General features: G+C 46.5%; 1 long non-coding RNA gene across 4 annotated transcripts in view; it reads right to left on the reverse strand.

Annotated features, from left to right (window-relative positions):
- LOC309643390 overlaps nucleotides 1-21,219 on the reverse strand; it is a 2,123,356-nt gene that overhangs the window by 1,518,457 nt on the left and 583,680 nt on the right. The window lies entirely within an intron of this gene.

Raw genomic sequence — 21,219 nt, forward strand, 5'->3', positions numbered from 1 at the left:
ACTCATGGGTAGTGCCTACCTTTACCAACATTCCAGCACGACTATGTTATCTGGAGTTACTGACCACAGCCAGATCTCCACTTCAGCTCCTTCCTATCCAGGTGTTCTTGAGTGGGACATCACAGGAAGCACTGAAAAGAATTCCTCTTCACTCGGAGACTTTACTCTGGCACTCACTGACCGGCACCCAGCTGCTTCCTCCATGTTTATGGCAGCCCAGTATGATAAAACTTCAGACGCCAATAACATGGTCCCTCTATATCCATCACTTTCTGCCAGGCTTGCTCAGGGAGCACCATCTCAGATTCCAAATCAGGGGCATAGCCGCCTGTCACTTCCCTACCAGGAAGGAAGCCAGGTATATTACTATAACCAAGGCACACTGGGGTCTTCACTGTATGGAGAACTTGGCTCCTGCCCGCAATCCTATGGCTCCGCGTCATACACAGGAAGTAGGGCCTCTGCGCAACCAGAAATGGGAATGGGACTGAAGGAGATTCAGCCCACAAATATCCGACCACCAGCTTCCACCTCTGCAATCTGCCACCCTGTGTCTGCTCAACGCATCACAGAAACAAGTTTTCAAGGTGAGTATACAAACGGCAGAGAAAGTTGAAGAATGAGGTCGGCATTCACAAATGGGGTCAAATCGACAGCTGGGAAGGGGTGTAGAGACAGGTAGAATTTAGATCCTGAGCCTTTAGTAACCACTACCTTCGCTCAGTGCCCTCTGTTTTTAGACTCTATATAAGAACACCTAGGGCTTCCCTGGTGGCGCCGTGGTTAAGAATCCGCCTGCCAATGCAATGCGGGGGACACGGGTTCGAGCCCTGGTCTGGGAAGATCCCACATGCCGTGGAGCAACTAAGCCCATGTGCCACAACGACTGAGCCTGCATTCTAGAGCCCGTGAGCCGCAACTACCGAAGCCCACGCGCCTAGAGCGCATGCTCCGCAACAAGAGAAGCCCGCACACCGCAACCAAGAGTAGACCCCGCTAGCCGCAACTAGAGAAAGCCCGTGCACAGCAATGAAGACCCTGTGCAGCCAAAAAAATAAATACGTAGAATAAATAAGTTCAAACAATCAATCAATAAATAAACGTAAATTAAAAAAAACAAAAAAACAAAAAGAACACCTAATGCAGGTGGGAAGGTGGCAGGGACACTGTAAAGGTCATCTATGCTACATGTACAAGAACCCCGAGAGCACACCAATAGGTACCACATTTTTCACTGCTGTAGCCGAGCATTCCCCCTGTACTACCACACTGTAGCACTCCCTTCCCTCGTCTACTGCTACAGTCTCTTTGGAAGGTGTCTCAGAACTCTTGTTATGAGAGTGCCAGTTGAAGTGTCCTCACTTCCGTCATTTATACCAGGATTTAAGACCTTGTGGTCCGAGATCCTGTCCAGAGAGCAAGCAGGCTAAGACTCTGTCTTTGTTTCTGTATTTCATCAGAAAGGGCTCTACCCCCTCTCCTAGTTCATGGTGTGAAGTGTTCTTAGCCTCTCGGGAAAGTGGGGAGAATTGAAAGGACTCTATATGAGAATGCTAGGCTTTGTAAAACATTTCAGTTGTTTAAAAAGAAGACTCATTTTGTATTGGACTTACAACAGTCCTATGAGATACAAAGAGAGCCAAGGATCAGTGACATGAAATGATCACCAGTTAAGCATTACAACAGTCACCGCTTACCTCGTAGCACAGGGCACTGTCCATGATCCTTAAGAAGAGTTAGTAGAAATGCCTTGCCCATCTTGCCCCTGAACCCCTTGAAAGGTACACGACTGCTGTGTTGGTGTTTAGGGGGAGCATCTCATTTACCAGGGACTGACTTCTCCCTTGATCCCTTTGTAGTGATGGAGCCTTCCCTGGTGATGAAAAATTCCCTGGGATTGCAACCTCCAAGCCAGACGTTTTGTGTGACACAAACTCAAGAACTCCCCAAGTCCTGCAGTAGCAGAAACAGTCACATACTTGAGAGTAACCCACCATCTGAACTTGGGGACATTTCAGTGACAGCTCCAGTCCAGAGTGCCAGGCGTCTCCTGGCCCTGCCTCCAGCTCCAAGCCAGGGACAAACAGAGAGTAAGAACGTGGAGGATATCAAAACCAAGCTGTCAAAGCCTCTGGAGGCCTACCAGATCCCAATAGAAAACCAAGATCCTCCACTACTCCCTTTAGGAATCCCTGATATTCCCCAGCCGCTGGCCTGCACCGATCCCCTCAGCCAAGAGGAGCAGCCTGGTTCTGAAAATGCTGATCTGGGAGAGAACAGCCTGAGTCGTCAGGACCTAGGGACACTTGAAAATGGGACTGAACCTAGCAGTGGTCTTGCAGACATTACTACACTGGCGGAGGATATTCACCTTCCCCAGCTCTTTAATTCTTGGAAAGATCTTGATCGATCCCAAGGTCCCAACGTGATCAAAGCTGAAGACACCAGAGCCATTAAGGTGAATCAGGTGCAGGAAAAGCCAAGTGTCGTAAAGGTTCCCTCTGATCAACCCAGGAAGAACAAACAGAAAGCCTCTGAGCCTATCGGTGGTGCTCCCAAGGCCAAAATCCAGCCAAAGGATCCAGAGTGCCTGTTAGGGGGAGAAGCGGTTATATGCACTGCTGCAGTCAGTGACAGGGCTCCTGCGAACACGGCCAAGCACTCTCAAGGCAAACCTCAGAAAGCTGCATCCGGAAAGATCAGCAAAACTGAGAGCCATGGGCAGGAAAAGACCAAAAGGACCAGAGGAAGAAACAAGGCTGAAGAGAACAAGCAGTCAGGGAACAAAGTCAAGGCAGAAGACAAGCCAGCAATCCCCAACACGAAGCGAAAGGAACACCAAACTGAGCTTCGCCAAGAGAGCTTTCAAAAGCCTCGAACCTCCCTTGGCGTGCGCATGCTGGAGTCTGTGAAGGTTCTTCATGCGCTGGGGAAGAAGAATGAGACGAAAACTGGGCTCTCTTCCTGTCGGCTCTTGGGAAATTCAAGCAACCCCAAAGACCCCCAGCCACCCCCAGCGATCCAGCCACGGCGGCATACCCCACGTGAGGGTAAGAGGCCTGAGAAAACGCAAGTCCAAGCCCAGAAACCAGACAGCAGTGCTGAAACAGAGTGTCCATCTCCATCCCAGTGTGAGCGGCCTCCTCCTGGGAAGGTCAAGTTGATACCTCTGCCTTTTTCTGCCTGGGACAAGCCTCAAGCTCGACCCGCTCCTCGGAGGCCACAGTCTCTGGCCTCACATCGGCCTGCTGTGGCTTACCGTGCCCAGCCTGGTTCTACTGACTCAGCTCAACCTGCTGCAGTCAATTCATCCCAGCCAGCTCCTGCCTCTTTGCCAGGTCCCGCCAAACCAGCTCAGCCAACTGTGGCCAACCCAACCCAACCGGCTTGGACCAACCATACCCAGCCTCGTGTCCCTCAGCCTGCTGCTCCTAGGCCTGCACCCTACAAAACTTCATCTGGCGCTTCTCTCCAGCGCGAGCCTGTTCCCCCTGCTGTGACTAAGCGCCAGTCCCCACCCAAGCTCCAAACCCAACTTCTACTCCAAGACTTCAGCAAGCAACGAGTTCCATGGAGGGAACCCAACGTGCCTGAGCCAGTCATGTCAAAGCCCATCGAACAAGAGCAGAGGCCAGAGCGAGAGGCCATGAAGAGGCGGGCTCAACAACAACGGGAGAATGCTGCCAGATACACCTCTTCGGGGAAGCTGCAATTTTTCACCCAGAGGGACAAAGAAATGGAAATTGCTGACTACTACGGATACGTCAGGTGACAGCTGCTAGGATTCTTGCTGCCACCTTGGCTACCAGCGGTTCTTCCATACATAGGTAAGATAGGTATAGAACCGAATAAGTAAATGGAATAGAATTAATAGATGAGTAATAAACCTTTCGAATTTTGAGATGCTGCTAACTGGGGCGTGAGAAAGGAAGGCCTGAAAGTTGGATGGGAGAATGAAGGAAAGGGGTAAAAACTGAGGAAAGAGGAAGGAACTTGGCCCAGGGCTAGGAAGGCCAAAAGAGACGTATGGATTTAGGAAAGGAAGCAGGAGTGAGGATGAAATGGCAGAAGTAAAAAGCAGGGTCAGGGGTCTGGGTTGAAAGAACACAATTGGAGTAGAGTTGAAGGTGACAGGAGATGAGTCTAGGTTTACTAGGAGAAATAGAAACAAAGTCTCTCGGGGAGGTTGGCCTTAAGTCTCACAACCACCAGATAGGTATTTCAGAAAACAAGAGGTTCACGACACATCTCTGAAAGGTTTGAGTTGCCTTATTCAGGTGTGATTATAGTGGGGGAATAGGCAAATCTACCAGAGAAGTGGCTAGGGCTCAGAGTCCTCCTAGGGGCAGCTGACGACAGGGGCAGAGCCAAGGGAACTGCTGCATCAGGAGGCCCACGAACAAATCAGGGGCATAGCCGCCTGTCACTTCCCTACCAGGAAGGAAGCCAGGTATATTACTATAACCAAGGCACACTGGGGTCTTCACTGTATGGAGAACTTGGCTCCTGCCCGCAATCCTATGGCTCCGCGTCATACACAGGAAGTAGGGCCTCTGCGCAACCAGAAATGGGAATGGGACTGAAGGAGATTCAGCCCGCAAATATCCGACCACCAGCTTCCACCTCTGCAATCTGCCACCCTGTGTCTGCTCAACGCATCACAGAAACAAGTTTTCAAGGTGAGTATACAAACGGCAGAGCAAGTTGAAGAATGAGGTCGGCATTCACAAACGGGGTCAAATCGACAGCTGGGAAGGGGTGTAGAGACAGGTAGAATTTAGATCCTGAGCCTTTAATAACCACTACCTTCTCTCAGTGCTCTCTGTTTTTAGACTCTATGTAAGAACAGCTAGGGCTTCCCTGGTGGCGCCTGCCAATGCAGGGGACACGGCTTCGAGCCCCGGTCTGCGAAGATCCCACATGCCGTGCAGCAACTAAGCGCATGTGCCACAACGACTGAGCCTGCATTCCAGAGCCCGTGAGCCGCAACTACCGAAGCCCACGCGCCTACAGCCCATGCTCCGCAACAAGAGAGGCCACCGCGATGAGAAGCCCGCACACCGCAACCAAGAGTAGACCCCGCTAGCCGCAACTAGAGAAAGCCCGTGCACACCAATGAGGACCCAGTGCAGCCAAAAAAATAAATACGTAGAATAAATAAGTTCAATCAATCAATCAATCAATAAACGTAAATTAAAAACAAACAAACAAACAAAAAAACAGAACACCTAATGCAGGTGGGAAGGTGGGAGGGACACTGTAAAGGTCATCTATGCTACATGTACAAGAACCCCGAGAGCACACCAATAGGTACCACATTTTTCACTGCTGTAGCCGAGCATTCCCCCTGTACTACCACACTGTAGCACTCCCTTCCCTCGTCTACTGCTACAGTCTCTTTGGAAGGTGTTTCAGAACTCTTGTTATGAGAGTGCCAGTTGAACTGTCCTCACTTCCGTCATTTATACCAGGATTTAAGACCTTGTGGTCCGAGATCCTGTCCAGAGAGCAAGCAGGCTAAGACTCTGTCTTTGTTTCTATATTTCATCAGAAAGGGCTCTACCCCCTCTCCTAGTTCATGGTGTGAAGTGTTCTTAGCCTCTCGGGAAAGTGGGGAGAATTCAAAGGACTCTCTATGAGAATGCTAGGCTTTGTAAAACATTTCAGTTTTTTAAAAAGAAGACTCATTTTGTATTGGACTTAACAACAGTCCTATGAGATACAAAGAGAGCCAAGGATCAGTGACATGAAATGATCACCAGTAAGAATTACAACAGTCACCGCTTACCTCGTAGCATAGGGCACACTGTCCATGATCCTTAAGAAGAGTTAGTAGAAATGCCTTGCCCATCTTGCCCCTGAACCCCTTGAAAGGTACACGACTGCTGTGTTGGTGTTTAGGGGGAGCATCTCACTTACCCGGGACTGACTTCAACCTTGATTCCTCTGTAGTGATGGAGACTTCCCCGCTGATGAAAAATTCCCTGGGATTGCAACCTCCAAGCCAGACCGCTTTCCTATGGAATGACAGAGAACTTCAGAGAACTTGTCAAGATGAAACACCAGTCAGTCTGCGGGAGAAAGGGAAGAAGAGAACGATGGAAATCGTTTCTGGGAAACTATTTTTACATTATGTTTTGTTTGTTCCTGGTAAATAAACTGAAATCTTCTTAACATTCAAACAAAATCTAAACCACTAAATTCAACAACACAGGAGTATAACTTTTGAAAAAAATTTCTTTGGCTGCGCAGCATGTGGGATCTTAGCTCCCCAACCAGGGATTGAACCCACGCCTGCTGCATTGGAAGCGCAGAGTCTTCACCACTGGACCACCAGGGAAGTCCCAGGAATAGAACTTTTAAAGGAGAAGGTATAAACCCCTGGGTTATATGAACTGGAGATTTTTAGTAAGAAGTCAATAGATCTTTTGTTAGGCACATTTTATGTTAGGCTGTCTCCCTGCACAGGACGCAGGCGCCTTGAAAATGGAAATCACATCCCTCTATAGTACGTCCCTCTTCTTTCTGCTTTGCAGTTTGCTGCTCCACTTGTTCAACCCCACCTAGTAATAACCTATACTTCCCTTGTTCCTGTTTTCCCATCTGGAAAACAGACAAAAGGCAACCAAACAACGCAAAGGTCTCAACAAATAAGGGATACCCAAAACCAGAGATGGCCAGAACTTCTGTATCCCTCATGAAACCTAGCCCGGTGTTCAATACTTAGGTATCATTAATACATGCGTGTTGACTGAAACAGTTGAAACGCAATTCTTCCACTTCCCAGTTTAGTTTTAGTCCTCATACAAAACCTGATCATCAAATTCCTTAATGCTAGGAATCACAGTGAAAAATAATTTCTCAACTGACTTCTGTCAGATGAGTGAGAACTAAGGTTAATTCAGTGTATCTGAAGCATAGAAAGTGAGGGCAAACGTGGCACAAGATGGGGCTAGAGAAGCAGAGAGGATTCTAGAGCACGCAGAGTCTTAAAGGCCACCAGTGTGTTTTCTATTCTCAAAACAATGTTTGTGAGCGATGTTTATGAGCAATGTTCCAACTTGCTTTGAAGCTTTCTTGTGTGAAGAATGGATTGGAGGGAAACAAGATATATGGACACTAGTTAGGACCTAATCGCAACAGACAGGCAAGTTCAGTATTAGGATGTTGAGGGAGAGCTGACAGATTCCAAAGAAATTCAGGAGATAAACTGAAGCGGGCTTCATGGGGTATGAGATGGAGGAAAGGAAGGTCTTAGGGAATTAAAGGGTTTACTGCACACATGAGCAGAGTCTCAAAATTAATCATTTGAACGTACAGAGGGGGATCGATCTCCCAAATGACACCGGTTAGGAAGCAACGGTACGCCCTGTAGAATTCCTAGAGACAGCACAAATCAACTGTTTCGATGGAAAATTCGGCGGGACCCTTGATTTCCATGGGAATATAGAGAAAAGAGACACTGATCTGGCTTGCAGGTATTTAGGAAGTTGTTAGCCTGACATCACATACTAGTCTCATGTAAGTAGGCCGTCTGAAGTATGAAGCTTAGGGGAAAAACCTTGAAGAAAACTTAAAAGCTTAAGCCACACCTCTATACTACACCACCTTTCACAGTTTCTTCTCAGATAAGCAGCATCCCCATCAGTGAAGAAACTCACATCCCATAATAGGAACAACAGGCCTAAAAATTAAATGTGTGTCTTTGGAGGTCCCATCTATGCGATATCTTCCTGGTACCAGAAAAGTCCCCAGGAAGATCGATCTTTGCACCCCTGAAAGCTTACCACCAAGGAAAATGACTAGGTCCATAGATTTCCTCCCTCAAACCAGCCTACCTCACACATAAATCACTAGCAACTCAGCCCTTAACTCACATTATCACAGTCACAAGAGTGGTTAGGGAGAAAAGCACTAACCAGGGGAACTAACACAGAGGCAATCCAGGCCAAGCTGGGCTGGTGGCAGATATCTGCTCCTTACGCTCGGGTGCATAATGCGACTCACCACAATGCCTTTTTCACAGACCCTTTTTAAAGTTTCTCCACAAAATCCAACAGCTCAAGTTAGCTCATGACGCTTCAAGGTAAACAATCGTCAAGAGAAAAACATGCAATATGTCTTACAATGTTGGATTCCTTACAAATAGGACAAGGAAATAACCATGTAGACAAAACCAGAGCATTTGAAAACATCTGCGTTCTACAAACATACCAGTGAATGCTATAAATAAGGTAATATGACATAAAACAAAATGAAAACTAGATGTGAGACTGTTCTCTTCAGTGTACAGACTTCATGGCAGTTGCTGCACGATCTAGCTACTTATATCTACAACTCTCTGTTCTGTTAATACAAAATGAGGCCCAAGTGTGTCAACTTGTTTCCCACAGAAACCAAAAAACCTACATGCATCTCTTTTCTCCGGTGCCCTTTCACCTTACCTGCTCCCAGTTCTCCACCAATGTCCTCCTCTTTCTCTAATTATTCTCCTCTTCATTGTGCTTGGCCTTGCACCCAAGCATGCAAGACAGAGAGTCCTAGAGGTCCGAGATTCTAGAGGGGCTGTTTGCAAGGGGGAGGAGATTACGGTAACTGCCACACTGTATATACTTCTGTGCAAAGAAAGAGGGACAGTGTTCAGAATGTCTCTCACATATAAAAAGAGCTGGATGGCAGGATACCTGTGTGGCCCAAGGAACTAGAGCTAGCAAATCATGGGCAAAACAATTGCAACCAAAGGCTGGAAGAGGAAAGGTCTGCAACCAGCTCTGTCTCCTGGCTCTCTGGTATTTGCTGCCAATGGGCAGAGTCTATTTCGTGAAGCATCAAGCACTGAAAAGAAGACTCCTGCTGCTGGAAGTTGACAGGAAGGAACATCCAATGCAAGACCAAGGCTTGTCCTAGAAGCAATGCCCATAATGGAAGAAAAAAAAAAAAAAAAAAGAAAGCGGAAGAGAAATGTTAAGTCGCAAGTCCAACCTGGCCCCCAGCCTAGCCCAGCCCAAGGAAGGTAGGAGTCAAGGAGAAGAAACTAAAAGAGAAGAGCCTTGGACCACAACATTCTCCACAGGGTACACTCAACAAACTTCACCCTGCTCTTTAACCAAGTTACAACTCTAATAGTTCAAACTGCATGGCTCTTTCCTTCCTAAGGATACTAGTTAAATAAGATCTATATAGCTCTAAGTATATGATACATAAAATAGAATACTCTGTAGAATATAAGTAACTGTTAGTTAATTATATTAATGAACGTCTGTAAGAAATGTTGCAATGATTTCCCTAATGGAAGAGCCTGGGGGAGGTAAATCTGTCTTCTAGGATTTCCTCCCCAGAGCTCAGAAATTGAGGGGTTGTTTTAGCTCTCCTACGCTCTCTTCACCCAAGCCCGCCCTCCTGTTGGGGATCGGACCTCCCTATTGGCTAGCTCATACCTTTCAACTGCCTGCTTTGTGACATCACTCTCCTACCAAACCTACTACCACTTGGTAGAGGTCTTGGGGTTTCCGTGGAGCCGTTTGGACCAGTAACCAGTGACCTTTGTACTGGACACGTGCGCCGTTCAGCTGCAGCCACTCAGACATCCTCTAGTGTTGTCTCCTCATCCCTTGTACCTGCAGTTGATGTCTCCTCTTCTCTGACCATGTCAGGTAAGAAAAGAAACTTTGGAAAGTTTTGCGTTCGATTTCTTGTGCCCCTAAATTGAGGAGGAGATTCAAAATAGCGTGGAATAATGAGGGAAAGTATTGAACTACAAGTCTGGAGACCTAATTTCAGTTTTGACTTTGACGTTTACTGTCTGTGTGACTTTGGACAAATCACTGACTGCCTCACAAAGCCTGCTGCTTTCCTTATCTGTTACGTTAGGATACCACATTGGGTTGATCACTCTGATCCCCTTCTTTTCCAATATTGAGCCTTAAAGGGTACCCATGTAGAAAATGAAATCAGAGACTTCTCAAAAGAGTGTTTCAACAGAAACATAGAAAAGCCAGGTGACACAGAAAACTAGCGATATATACCAAGATGTTTCATCTCCAATGGTCTCCCTCCACTAGTATTTCGACTAGTTGAAAAGAGAGAATAGGGAGAGAGGATGGAGAGTACTGGGCTATATAGGGAGGCACAGAGTCAAACGTAAGCAAGTTTAGGATTGTTTTCATTAGCACAGGCCAACAGGAACCAAGAGATGGGAAAAAAATATAAGAATGAAGAGGGAAAGCATAGAGGAGCTCTCAAGAAAGAGGCAGTTTGCCATGGAATGTTGATGGGAGCCAAAGATTTTAAATTAAAGCAGAAACAGCACAGAGGGAAATCTGCTCAGAGCAGGGCAAAACAAAGCTGATGGTAGCAAATCCTTACATTAACAGACTAAGAAGGAAAGTAAGGCCAGAACAGGGGATCACCAGGAAAGGCAGCCTATCAGAAAAGTCATACTCCGTTTTCTTTCTTTTATTGCCTCTCTGAATACAGCTGGCACTTGACAGTTTGGAATAGAAACACTTTAGAAGTACGTTTTAGAAATGATGCTTCCTAGAAACCAGAAACCAAAGTGGTTATCTAGGGGGCTGCTTTTCAGTGTTCTATTCTTTCTAATTTTTAAACTAGGTAGACATTTGACCAATTAAACATTTTAAATGATATCTTCTACATTGAATCAGAAGGACTATTTCCTTTGTGTGATATGTAGCTTCTAAGGCAAGGTTGCTTTTCATTTTTACAGTTATTTCCTTCCTAACACAGAGAGCACATTGATCAACAGCCATCGTTCGCTTGTAGATCTTAGCTACCGGAGAAGAAAAAGAAAAAGTCAAGCCCCACATCTCTAATTCCCCATTTAGGGAATTCCCTGGCGGTCCAGCGCTTTAGGACTCGGTGCTTTCACGGCCAGGGCCACGCGGCGCGGCAAAAGAAAAAAAGAAAACACAAACATCCACATTTATCTAAAACAATGTTGTGGAGTCCTTTGGATTTTCTTACATTTGAAAATCTTTTTTAATTGGATTCTAGGGATGATGGTTTTTTGAGGTCTTGGGATGTCATCTTCTTGGATGTGGAAGATGATTCTAAGTTCTAGGATAAATACAAAAACCTTCTTGATACTTTTTAAGCTTCCTTTCTGCTTATTATATGAGTTATATTCATGGAAAGATATATTTCTCCTAGGCTTAATACCTGTTACTTGCTGGGTAAAAATATGAATGAGCACAATAATGAAACTCTTTTACACTTACTATTTTGCTGTCTGCTTTGTACCGGTTTTCATTGAAATACTTGTCTATATATGTTGTGGCTACCTATACATTCACATTTGTTGCATTCTGTTGCTTGTTGTGCATTTTTTACTGATTTATCGTCTCTGTCTGTATGCATTGGCTAGGAATTCATTCACCTCTATCACCTCCATCGTGTTTTTTGGTTAATAGTATTCACTAAAATAGAGTGGGCAAAATTCACTTTCATAATATTGCATGTATGGTACAGAATGTCATTTGTTAGTAAATTCATTAGGCTTTGATACTTGCCCACATACCCCAGTTTTCATTAATATCTATGGATTTCTTTTTCGTTACGTAACATGTTTTTCATGATTTTTCTTTGTCTTTCTAGAACTTATTGTATCTTCCTCCATATAAATCATACGCAATAGATCAGCTTATTCATCTATTAATTATTACTGCTATTATTATTGGTGGTGGTGTTATAACCACTTTATAGATGAGTAATCTGAAGTAATCAGATAACTTTTCTCTTTCCAAAAGCACTTAAGAAATCCACTTTCGGGTAATCATTTTGAGGTAGGATGAGAAACCAGGCTTGAAGAGGGCAAACATGACTCTTTCAGTTCACCAGTTGGACTGAGCTATACGTCAACTCTAGGTAATAGCGTGGGAACTGCACAAGCAAAGGGAGACACTGAAGATGACAATGGTAATGGCCGTACTGTTTTCTAATGGACAAAAAAAATGCTTATATTATAAGTTCTATTTCTCCTGCTTTCTGGCACTATCATGCTCAGAGTGGAGTCCTGGCAAGGAAGTCAGGATACTTAGGTTCTGAAACCTGGTAATGACACTAACATAATGAGAGAACCTGAACAAGTCAACCCGACCTCTCTGAGCCTCAGTTTCCTTACTCGTGAAATGAGACTGAAAAAAGAGAAAGTTCTCTAAGGGCCTCCTAGTTCTAAAATGCTTCCAGTCTAGGAAATAGCATAGAAGTCAATACGAGTGCAGGCTGAAGGGAAAGACAGGGCAGGGAGAAGGTTGCTTCCAGCCTAGAGAACAATGTCTGAACCATACCACTTGGCTCTTCTGCCCATCTGTGCCCAAGATGGGAGCACAGGCAGTTAATACAGAAGAGTGGAAAACTGCTCAGTCCTTACAGCCATCATTAACTGTCTGATTTTGGGTTTCTCAGGAAGGGTCGATAGTAGAGGTGTCCTGAGAGCAAGAACCTTAAGATAATGCTGTTCCTCAAACGTAGTGAGAATTTCTCAACCTCCCTGAGTTTTTCATGACCCTCTTGTTCTTACAGAAAATTTCCAAAATCCATCTCTACTTGGAACTCTAAATTCTCTGCAGCATTGTCTTCCTGTGGTGAGCAATGCAACTTCCCTAACACGAAGTGTCTGCAACTTCTCCAGAGTCTCTGCCCCTGCCGTCAGTTCGGCATCGGCTACCGGTACCTCTTTCCAGACACTCATGGGTAGTGCCTACCTTTACCAACATTCCAGCACGACTATGTTATCTGGAGTTACTGACCACAGCCAGATCTCCACTTCAGCTCCTTCCTATCCAGGTGTTCTTGAGTGGGACATCACAGGAAGCACTGAAAAGAATTCCTCTTCACTCGGAGACTTTACTCTGGCACTCACTGACCGGCACCCAGCTGCTTCCTCCATGTTTATGGCAGCCCAGGATGATAAAACTTCAGACGCCAATAACATGGTCCCTCTATATCCATCACTTTCTGCCAGGCTTGCTCAGGAAGCACCATCTCAGATTCCAAATCAGGGGCATAGCCGCCTGTCACTTCCCTACCAGGAAGGAAGCCAGGTATATTACTATAACCAAGGCACACTGGGGTCTTCACTGTATGGAGAACTTGGCTCCTGCCCGCAATCCTATGGCTCCGCGTCATACACAGGAAGTAGGGCCTCTGCGCAACCAGAAATGGGAATGGGACTGAAGGAGATTCAGCCCACAAATATCCGACCACCAGCTTCCACCTCTGCAATCTGCCACCCTGTGTCTGCTCAACGCATCACAGAAACAAGTTTTCAAGGTGAGTATACAAACGGCAGAGAAAGTTGAAGAATGAGGTCGGCATTCACAAATGGGGTCAAATCGACAGCTGGGAAGGGGTGTAGAGACAGGTAGAATTTAGATCCTGAGCCTTTAGTAACCACTACCTTCGCTCAGTGCCCTCTGTTTTTAGACTCTATATAAGAACACCTAGGGCTTCCCTGGTGGCGCCGTGGTTAAGAATCCGCCTGCCAATGCAATGCGGCGGACACTGGTTCGAGCCCTGGTCTGGGAAGATCCCACATGCCGTGGAGCAACTAAGCCCATGTGCCACAACGACTGAGCCTGCATTCTAGAGCCCGTGAGCCGCAACTACCGAAGCCCACGCGCCTAGAGCGCATGCTCCGCAACAAGAGAAGCCCGCACACCGCAACCAAGAGTAGACACCGCTAGCCGCAACTAGAGAAAGCCCGTGCACAGCAATGAAGACCCTGTGCAGCCAAAAAAATAAATACGTAGAATAAATAAGTTCAAACAATCAATCAATAAATAAACGTAAATTAAAAAAAACAAAAAAACAAAAAGAACACCTAATGCAGGTGGGAAGGTGGCAGGGACACTGTAAAGGTCATCTATGCTACATGTACAAGAACCCCGAGAGCACACCAATAGGTACCACATTTTTCACTGCTGTAGCCGAGCATTCCCCCTGTACTACCACACTGTAGCACTCCCTTCCCTCGTCTACTGCTACAGTCTCTTTGGAAGGTGTCTCAGAACTCTTGTTATGAGAGTGCCAGTTGAAGTGTCCTCACTTCCGTCATTTATACCAGGATTTAAGACCTTGTGGTCCGAGATCCTGTCCAGAGAGCAAGCAGGCTAAGACTCTGTCTTTGTTTCTGTATTTCATCAGAAAGGGCTCTACCCCCTCTCCTAGTTCATGGTGTGAAGTGTTCTTAGCCTCTCGGGAAAGTGGGGAGAATTGAAAGGACTCTATATGAGAATGCTAGGCTTTGTAAAACATTTCAGTTGTTTAAAAAGAAGACTCATTTTGTATTGGACTTACAACAGTCCTATGAGATACAAAGAGAGCCAAGGATCAGTGACATGAAATGATCACCAGTTAAGCATTACAACAGTCACCGCTTACCTCGTAGCATAGGGCACTGTCCATGATCCTTAAGAAGAGTTAGTAGAAATGCCTTGCCCATCTTGCCCCTGAACCCCTTGAAAGGTACACGACTGCTGTGTTGGTGTTTAGGGGGAGCATCTCATTTACCAGGGACTGACTTCTCCCTTGATCCCTTTGTAGTGATGGAGACTTCCCTGGTGATGAAAAATTCCCTGGGATTGCAACCTCCAAGCCAGACGTTTTGTGTGACACAAACTCAAGAACTCCCCAAGTCCTGCAGTAGCAGAAACAGTCACATACTTGAGAGTAACCCACCATCTGAACTTGGGGACATTTCAGTGACAGCTCCAGTCCAGAGTGCCAGGCGTCTCCTGGCCCTGCCTCCAGCTCCAAGCCAGGGACAAACAGAGAGTAAGAACGTGGAGGATATCAAAACCAAGCTGTCAAAGCCTCTGGAGGCCTACCAGATCCCAATAGAAAACCAAGATCCTCCACTACTCCCTTTAGGAATCCCTGATATTCCCCAGCCGCTGGCCTGCACCGATCCCCTCAGCCAAGAGGAGCAGCCTGGTTCTGAAAATGCTGATCTGGGAGAGAACAGCCTGAGTCGTCAGGACCTAGGGACACTTGAAAATGGGACTGAACCTAGCAGTGGTCTTGCAGACATTACTACACTGGCGGAGGATATTCACCTTCCCCAGCTCTTTAATTCTTGGAAAGATCTTGATCGATCCCAAGGTCCCAACGTGATCAAAGCTGAAGACACCAGAGCCATTAAGGTGAATCAGGTGCAGGAAAAGCCAAGTGTCGTAAAGGTTCCCTCTGATCAACCCAGGAAGAACAAACAGAAAGCCTCTGAGCCTATCGGTGGTGCTCCCAAGGCCAAAATCCAGCCAAAGGATCCAGAGTGCCTGTTAGGGGGAGAAGCGGTTATATGCACTGCTGCAGTCAGTGACAGGGCTCCTGCGAACACGGCCAAGCACTCTCAAGGCAAACCTCAGAAAGCTGCATCCGGAAAGATCAGCAAAACTGAGAGCCATGGGCAGGAAAAGACCAAAAGGACCAGAGGAAGAAACAAGGCTGAAGAGAACAAGCAGTCAGGGAACAAAGTCAAGGCAGAAGACAAGCCAGCAATCCCCAACACGAAGCGAAAGGAACACCAAACTGAGCTTCGCCAAGAGAGCTTTCAAAAGCCTCGAACCTCCCTTGGCGTGCGCATGCTGGAGTCTGTGAAGGTTCTTCATGCGCTGGGGAAGAAGAATGAGACGAAAACTGGGCTCTCTTCCTGTCGGCTCTTGGGAAATTCAAGCAACCCCAAAGACCCCCAGCCACCCCCAGCGATCCAGCCACGGCGGCATACCCCACGTGAGGGTAAGAGGCCTGAGAAAACGCAAGTCCAAGCCCAGAAACCAGACAGCAGTGCTGAAACAGAGTGTCCATCTCCATCCCAGTGTGAGCGGCCTCCTCCTGGGAAGGTCAAGTTGATACCTCTGCCTTTTTCTGCCTGGGACAAGCCTCAAGCTCGACCCGCTCCTCGGAGGCCACAGTCTCTGGCCTCACATCGGCCTGCTGTGGCTTACCGTGCCCAGCCTGGTTCTACTGACTCAGCTCAACCTGCTGCAGTCAATTCATCCCAGCCAGCTCCTGCCTCTTTGCCAGGTCCCGCCAAACCAGCTCAGCCAACTGTGGCCAACCCAACCCAACCGGCTTGGACCAACCATACCCAGCCTCGTGTCCCTCAGCCTGCTGCTCCTAGGCCTGCACCCTACAAAACTTCATCTGGCGCTTCTCTCCAGCGCGAGCCTGTTCCCCCTGCTGTGACTAAGCGCCAGTCCCCACCCAAGCTCCAAACCCAACTTCTACTCCAAGACTTCAGCAAGCAACGAGTTCCATGGAGGGAACCCAACGTGCCTGAGCCAGTCATGTCAAAGCCCATCGAACAAGAGCAGAGGCCAGAGCGAGAGGCCATGAAGAGGCGGGCTCAACAACAACGGGAGAATGCTGCCAGATACACCTCTTCGGGGAAGCTGCAATTTTTCACCCAGAGGGACAAAGAAATGGAAATTGCTGACTACTACGGATACGTCAGGTGACAGCTGCTAGGATTCTTGCTGCCACCTTGGCTACCAGCGGTTCTTCCATACATAGGTAAGATAGGTATAGAACCGAATAAGTAAATGGAATAGAATTAATAGATGAGTAATAAACCTTTCGAATTTTGAGATGCTGCTAACTGGGGCGTGAGAAAGGAAGGCCTGAAAGTTGGATGGGAGAATGAAGGAAAGGGGTAAAAACTGAGGAAAGAGGAAGGAACTTGGCCCAGGGCTAGGAAGGCCAAAAGAGACGTATGGATTTAGGAAAGGAAGCAGGAGTGAGGATGAAATGGCAGAAGCAAAAAGCAGGGTCAGGGGTCTGGGTTGAAAGAACACAATTGGAGTAGAGTTGAAGGTGACAGGAGATGAGTCTAGGTTTACTAGGAGAAATAGAAACAAAGTCTCTCGGGGAGGTTGGCCTTAAGTCTCACAACCACCAGATAGGTATTTCAGAAAACAAGAGGTTCACGACACATCTCTGAAAGGTTTGAGTTGCCTTATTCAGGTGTGATTATAGTGGGGGAATAGGCAAATCTACCAGAGAAGTAGCTAGGGCTCAGAGTCCTCCTAGGGGCAGCTGACGACAGGGCCAGAGCCAAGGGAACTGCTGCATCAGGAGGCCCACGAACAAATCAGGGGCATAGCCGCCTGTCACTTCCCTACCAGGAAGGAAGCCAGGTATATTACTATAACCAAGGCACACTGGGGTCTTCACTGTATGGAGAACTTGGCTCCTGCCCGCAATCCTATGGCTCCGCGTCATACACAGGAAGTAGGGCCTCTGCGCAACCAGAAATGGGAATGGGACTGAAGGAGATTCAGCCCGCAAATATCCGACCACCAGCTTCCACCTCTGCAATCTGCCACCCTGTGTCTGCTCAACGCATCACAGAAACAAGTTTTCAAGGTGAGTATACAAACGGCAGAGCAAGTTGAAGAATGAGGTCGGCATTCACAAACGGGGTCAAATCGACAGCTGGGAAGGGGTGTAGAGACAGGTAGAATTTAGATCCTGAGCCTTTAATAATCACTACCTTCTCTCAGTGCTCTCTGTTTTTAGACTCTATGTAAGAACAGCTAGGGCTTCCCTGGTGGCGCCTGCCAATGCAGGGGACACGGCTTCGAGCCCCGGTCTGCGAAGATCCCACATGCCGTGCTGCAACTAAGCGCATGTGCCACAACGACTGAGCCTGCATTCCAGAGCCCGTGAGCCGCAACTACCGAAGCCCACGCGCCTACAGCCCATGCTCCGCAACAAGAGAGGCCACCGCGATGAGAAGCCCGCACACCGCAACCAAGAGTAGACCCCGCTAGCCGCAACTAGAGAAAGCCCGTGCACAGCAATGAGGACCCAGTGCAGCCAAAAAAATAAATAGGTAGAATAAATAAGTTCAATCAATCAATCAATCAATAAACGTAAATTAAAAACAAACAAACAAACAAAAAAACAGAACACCTAATGCAGGTGGGAAGGTGGGAGGGACACTGTAAAGGTCATCTATGCTACATGTACAAGAACCCCGAGAGCACACCAATAGGTACCACATTTTTCACTGCTGTAGCCGAGCATTCCCCCTGTACTACCACACTGTAGCACTCCCTTCCCTCGTCTACCGCTACAGTCTCTTTGGAAGGTGTTTCAGAACTCTTGTTATGAGAGTGCCAGTTGAACTGTCCTCACTTCCGTCATTTATACCAGGATTTAAGACCTTGTGGTCCGAGATCCTGTCCAGAGAGCAAGCAGGCTAAGACTCTGTCTTTGTTTCTATATTTCATCAGAAAGGGCTCTACCCCCTCTCCTAGTTCATGGTGTGAAGTGTTCTTAGCCTCTCGGGAAAGTGGGGAGAATTCAAAGGACTCTCTATGAGAATGCTAGGCTTTGTAAAACATTTCAGTTTTTTAAAAAGAAGACTCATTTTGTATTGGACTTACAACAGTCCTATGAGATACAAAGAGAGCCAAGGATCAGTGACATGAAATGATCACCAGTAAGAATTACAACAGTCACCGCTTACCTCGTAGCATAGGGCACACTGTCCATGATCCTTAAGAAGAGTTAGTAGAAATGCCTTGCCCATCTTGCCCCTGAACCCCTTGAAAGGTACAAGACTGCTGTGTTGGTGTTTAGGGGGAGCATCTCACTTACCCGGGACTGACTTCAACCTTGATTCCTCTGTAGTGATGGAGACTTCCCCGCTGATGAAAAATTCCCTGGGATTGCAACCTCCAAGCCAGACCGCTTTCCTATGGAATGACAGAGAACTTCAGAGAACTTGTCAAGATGAAACACCAGTCAGTCTGCGGGAGAAAGGGAAGAAGAGAACGATGGAAATCGTTTCTGGGAAACTATTTTTACATTATGTTTTGTTTGTTCCTGGTAAATAAACTGAAATCTTCTTAACATTCAAACAAAATCTAAACCACTAAATTCAACAACACAGGAGTATAACTTTTGAAAAAAATTTCTTTGGCTGCGCAGCATGTGGGATCTTAGCTCCCCAACCAGGGATTGAACCCACGCCTGCTGCATTGGAAGCGCAGAGTCTTCACCACTGGACCACCAGGGAAGTCCCAGGAATAGAACTTTTAAAGGAGAAGGTATAAACCCCTGGGTTATATGAACTGGAGATTTTTAGTAAGAAGTCAATAGATCTTTTGTTAGGCACATTTTATGTTAGGCTGTCTCCCTGCACAGGACGCAGGCGCCTTGAAAATGGAAATCACATCCCTCTATAGTACGTCCCTCTTCTTTCTGCTTTGCAGTTTGCTGCTCCACTTGTTCAACCCCACCTAGTAATAACCTATACTTCCCTTGTTCCTGTTTTCCCATCTGGAAAACAGACAAAAGGCAACCAAACAACGCAAAGGTCTCAACAAATAAGGGATACCCAAAACCAGAGATGGCCAGAACTTCTGTATCCCTCATGAAACCTAGCCCGGTGTTCAATACTTAGGTATCATTAATACATGCGTGTTGACTGAAACAGTTGAAACGCAATTCTTCCACTTCCCAGTTTAGTTTTAGTCCTCATACAAAACCTGATCATCAAATTCCTTAATGCTAGGAATCACAGTGAAAAATAATTTCTCAACTGACTTCTGTCAGATGAGTGAGAACTAAGGTTAATTCAGTGTATCTGAAGCATAGAAAGTGAGGGCAAACGTGGCACAAGATGGGGCTAGAGAAGCAGAGAGGATTCTAGAGCACGCAGAGTCTTAAAGGCCACCAGTGTGTTTTCTATTCTCAAAACAATGTTTGTGAGCGATGTTTATGAGCAATGTTCCAACTTGCTTTGAAGCTTTCTTGTGTGAAGAATGGATTGGAGGGAAACAAGATATATGGACACTAGTTAGGACCTAATCGCAACAGACAGGCAAGTTCAGTATTAGGATGTTGAGGGAGAGCTGACAGATTCCAAAGAAATTCAGGAGATAAACTGAAGCGGGCTTCATGGGGTATGAGATGGAGGAAAGGAATGTCTTAGGGAATTAAAGCGTTTACTGCACACATGAGCAGAGTCTCAAAATTAATCATTTGAACGTACAGAGGGGGATCGATCTCCCAAATGACACCGGTTAGGAAGCAACGGTACGCCCTGTAGAATTCCTAGAGACAGCACAAATCAACTGTTTCGATGGAAAATTCGGCGGGACCCTTGATTTCCATGGGAATATAGAGAAAAGAGACACTGATCTGGCTTGCAGGTATTTAGGAAGTTGTTAGCCTGACATCACATACTAGTCTCATGTAAGTAGGCCGTCTGAAGTATGAAGCTTAGGGGAAAAACCTTGAAGAAAACTTAAAAGCTTAAGCCACACCTCTATACTACACCACCTTTCACAGTTTCTTCTCAGATAAGCAGCATCCCCATCAGTGAAGAAACTCACATCCCATAATAGGAACAACAGGCCTAAAAATTAAATGTGTGTCTTTGGAGGTCCCATCTATGCGATATCTTCCTGGTACCAGAAAAGTCCCCAGGAAGATCGATCTTTGCACCCCTGAAAGCTTACCACCAAGGAAAATGACTAGGTCCATAGATTTCCTCCCTCAAACCAGCCTACCTCACACATAAATCACTAGCAACTCAGCCCTTAACTCACATTATCACAGTCACAAGAGTGGTTAGGGAGAAAAGCACTAACCAGGGGAACTAACACAGAGGCAATCCAGGCCAAGCTGGGCTGGTGGCAGATATCTGCTCCTTACGCTCGGGTGCATAATGCGACTCACCACAATGCCTTTTTCACAGACCCTTTTTAAAGTTTCTCCACAAAATCCAACAGCTCAAGTTAGCTCATGACGCTTCAAGGTAAACAATCGTCAAGAGAAAAACATGCAATATGTCTTACAATGTTGGATTCCTTACAAATAGGACAAGGAAATAACCATGTAGACAAAACCAGAGCATTTGAAAACATCTGCGTTCTACAAACATACCAGTGAATGCTATAAATAAGGTAATATGACATAAAACAAAATGAAAACTAGATGTGAGACTGTTCTCTTCAGTGTACAGACTTCATGGCAGTTGCTGCACGATCTAGCTACTTATATCTACAACTCTCTGTTCTGTTAATACAAAATGAGGCCCAAGTGTGTCAACTTGTTTCCCACAGAAACCAAAAAACCTACATGCATCTCTTTTCTCCGGTGCCCTTTCACCTTACCTGCTCCCAGTTCTCCACCAATGTCCTCCTCTTTCTCTAATTATTCTCCTCTTCATTGTGCTTGGCCTTGCAC

Source organism: Balaenoptera physalus (assembly GCF_965194825.1).
Source record: "Balaenoptera physalus genome assembly, chromosome: 15".
In the NCBI taxonomy this organism is placed as follows: domain Eukaryota; kingdom Metazoa; phylum Chordata; class Mammalia; order Artiodactyla; family Balaenopteridae; genus Balaenoptera; species Balaenoptera physalus.